Source organism: Nicotiana tabacum, chromosome 24 (genome assembly GCF_000715075.1).
Source record: "Nicotiana tabacum cultivar K326 chromosome 24, ASM71507v2, whole genome shotgun sequence".
NCBI classification, from domain to species: domain Eukaryota; kingdom Viridiplantae; phylum Streptophyta; class Magnoliopsida; order Solanales; family Solanaceae; genus Nicotiana; species Nicotiana tabacum.
The window spans coordinates 6,673,324-6,677,262 of record NC_134103.1 but is presented as its reverse complement, the minus strand read 5'-3'; the positions used below and the strand labels follow the sequence as shown (position 1 = coordinate 6,677,262).

General features: G+C 41.2%; 1 non-coding gene across 1 annotated transcript; it reads right to left on the bottom strand.

Annotated features, from left to right (window-relative positions):
• Positions 1-3,390: 3,390 nt before the first annotated feature.
• Positions 3,391-3,497, bottom strand: LOC142178693 (small nucleolar RNA R71). The gene has a single exon (XR_012706959.1). It is a non-coding gene; the product is annotated as a small nucleolar RNA R71 (small nucleolar RNA).
• Between the last annotated feature and the right edge of the window lie 442 nt (positions 3,498-3,939).

Here is a 3,939-nt window from a genome sequence, read left to right as displayed (position 1 = left end):
AACACCGGATGGAGTAAAATGGTGTATGGGGAACAGCATGCTGCCAAAGAGATGTTCGCGGTCGACGAAGTGATACCAGTATCGGCACTTTCGTCAACAAAAGGATCAGAGTCCAAAGGAAAATAGGAAGCTAAGTAGCAACCACAACTACCAGCCTCGACACAATCGGAGAAGCAGGGAACACACGAGGACGATGACTACTGGATCCCTCTTTCCTTCATAGTCCCCTAGGATTCCAACACCACCAAATCGACGGTCGAGGAGGCAGAGCAAGTCATACTGATCAAGCATCTACCCGATCGAAAGGTATACCTGTGTACGGGGTTAATCCCCCGAGCTCAGGGAAAAACTCATAAAATTTCTTATCAATAATATGGATTGTTTTGCTTGGTCCCATTTAGATATGACATGGATCCCGCCGGAAATCGCTACACATCGACTGAGCTTGGACCCGAAGTTTTGCCCGGTAAAACAAAAGAGAAGACCCCAGTGAGAGGTAAAACATGCATTCATCAAGGACAAGGTAACCAAAATTCTCAAAATAGGATCCATTCGGGAGGTAAAGTATCTCGAATAGTTAGCAAACGTAGTCGAAGTCCCTAAAAAGGGAAATAAACTTAGAATGTGCGTAGACTATAAAGATTTAAACAAAGCACGTCCTAAAGACTCTTTTCCTCTACCGAATCTCGATCGTATGATCGATGCCACGACCGGCCACGAAATCCTTAGTTTTCTCGATGCCTACTCCAGGTACAATCAAATACAAATGAACCCGGAGGATCATGAAAGGACTTCGTTCAATGAGATGTTCGACTTAGTAAATCGAATGTTCGAAGAACAAATAGGTAAGTCAATGGAATTTTATATTGACGATATGCTAGTTAAGTCCTTGCGAGCAGAGGACCATTTGACACATTTGCAGGAGACATTCGATATACTAAGGGAATATAACATGAAACGCAACTCGGAGAAATGTGCATTCAAGGTCGGTTCGGGCAAATTCCTCAGCTTTATGGTATCAAATCGGGGTATCGAAATCAATCCCGATAAGATCAAGGCGATCGAAGACATCACAGTCGTGGATAATGTTAAGGCCGTACAAAGATTAACAGGGCGCATAGCCGCCCTAGGCCTCTCGAGGTCTTCAGATAGAAGTCACAGGTTCTTCTCACTGTTAAAAAAGAACAACAATTTTGCATGGACCTCAGAATGCCAACAAGCATTGGAAGAACTAAAGCAGTACCTCTCGATACCGCCACTACTTCATACTCTGAAAGCGGACAAGCGACTATACTTGTACTTAGCAGTCTCGGAAATTGCGGTAAGTGGGGTCCTATTTCGAGAAGCGCAAGATACGCAATTTCCTGTTTATTATATTAGTCGAACTCTAGCTGCTTAAGTATTATGACATCATCATTCTCTATCATCCGGGAAGGCCAATGTGATGGCTGATAGTAGGCTATATTTATGCAATTTAGACACTATTTACACACTAATGTAGCCGCACTCTATTGATATTTGAATGCTAAAAGATAACAAAATGATCTAATTAAGAATTTGATGCTTTGCAGGAGCTACTCCGAGCTAGGAGGGAGCTAACGAGTGTTTTGGAGTCAACATGAAGTATGGAAGGCTAATCGAAGGTTAGCCTGGTCGAAAAGGAGCGAGAAAAGCAAGCGAGATGACCCTTCTGAGTGCGCAGCCGCGAAGTGGGCCATGAATTGGCTGCGAACTCAAGGCAGTGAGGCTGTAGAAATTCGTGGCCAGATACGCGGTCGAATCCGCGGCCGTGGATGGGCTGACGAAAGCCAAACACGCAGGGTTAATTATGTAATTTCCTAAGCGACTAACCTAAACCTATATGCATGCAAAACTCTCCCAGAAGTCAGAGATAGGTGGTTTTAGAAGATTTTAGAGGCAAGAACAAGGAGGAGAAGATGCATAATTTCCTATGAGTTTTCATCTTCTTCTTCACACATCAATTTGTTGATTATGAATTATTTTAGTGCTTTGTTTTCCATTAGTGTGAGTAGCTAAATCTATTATCTACGGTTGATGGAACCAATTGAAAGGGCCCTTGATTAATTATATCTAGTTACCTTGTGTTGCTCGAGAAAGAACACTTGGTTAGATTTTTTTTTAACAACACCACTTTTGGGTAAGTTAAGAGATTAATTACTTGAATTTAAATGTGGGGTTAGAAATAAGGAAGCTTTGGTGGGATAATTCTGAGTTGCTTAAATTATTAACTAGAGTAGTTCAAGAGAATGCTTCTAGTAAATTATCGAAATTGATCGAGAGATAATTACGGTAGCTCGGAACTCATAATCATCATAGAGTATTACGGCGAGATTATAGCTAAAGGGTTAAGGATTAATCCGGCAATTGGGGAAATTAATAGCCCTAGATCTTTTTACCCTTGAATTCAATTTTAGTCTTGATTATTGCTAATTTTATTGTCATTTTTCCTTAGCTAAACAAATTCCACTGATTTTAAAAAACTCTTGCATCCGGAAGTTGTCTGAGCTTATAATTAGCATTATTTAAAGTTGTAGTAAATAGGTTAGTTCCATGTGGGATTCGACTCCGAACTTGAGCCGGGTTAAATTTATAGCGACCGCTTAGTCCTTTTTACAAGGCATAGTTGGGCGTGATCAAATTTTAGCGCCGTTTTCGGGGAACTAACACTGTTATTTATTACAACTTAGAAGAATTGCTAGGATTTTTAGTTTAGATTAATTTCTTACAGTGTTTAAATTTTTCCATTGAAATTCTCACGTTTGAATTCTCCTGTGACTCAGGTGTATTCCTAGAAGCTCTTCGAGGACTGGTGAACTTTTTGAAGGACTCTCAGACCCCGAGTAAGAATTTAGGGCATTAAATCGAGTCAACAAGAAGAACAAACAGTTACAACAAAAACACACACTCGAAACTGAAATGGACAATGTGGACGATGTCAACGGAAATAATCGGAATAATCGGGTTGACCCAAATAATGGAGTGGCGGCACCTCCTTTGCCAGAAGCTTCCCTTTATGATTGGGCACAACCAACTGCTGATAACCTGGCCACCGCCATTGATGTACCTCAGATACAAGCGAAGAAATTCCATATCACCAACAACATGTTGCATCTGTTGCAAAATAAGGGACTGTTCTCCGGGTTATACATTGAAGACCCACAACAACATCTGAAGAATTTCCTATCAATATGTGTGACCCAAAGACAGCCGAATGTGACTCCTGAAGCCATCAATCTATTACTCTTTCCATTCTCTATGACTGGAGAGGCTCAAACTTGGTTGAATTCGCTCCCAATAAACTCCATTGCCACTTGGGAAGAATTAGTCAAACAGTTCTTAAACAAGTTTTATCCTCCCAACAAGAACGCAAGGCAGATTGATGAGATATTGCAGTTCAGGCAGAAACCAACTGAGACCTTGCAAGAAACCTGGGAGAGGTTCAAAGGTATGCTAGTGAAGTGTCCACACCATGGCATTCCAGATCAAATGCTGGGACAGAGATTCTACATGGGTTTAGCAGACAGTTTGAAGGCCAATGTAGATGCTTTAGCTGGGGGTGCATTTTTGAACAAGATATTCACAAAGTGCAAGATTCTTCTTGACAAGATGGCTCAAACTTCAGGCTGGATGACTAGAGGTACGACACTTACGCTAATAGTGCATTCTATTGCTCTTGACCTACACAATTCCCATGCAGAGCACATAGCCACTATCATGACTCAGATGAGCATACTGACAAAGAAAATTGATGAAATAGGTACAAATCAAGTGCACATTGTTGATACAACAAATGGAGGATTATGCACTCCTTGCATAAACCAGTCATATGTGTGCTCATGGAGTGGAGAGAATGAAAACCAGGGCTTCAGAGAAGACATGAATTATGTCAATAATTTTGGAGGTCAGAGGTAAGGTGGG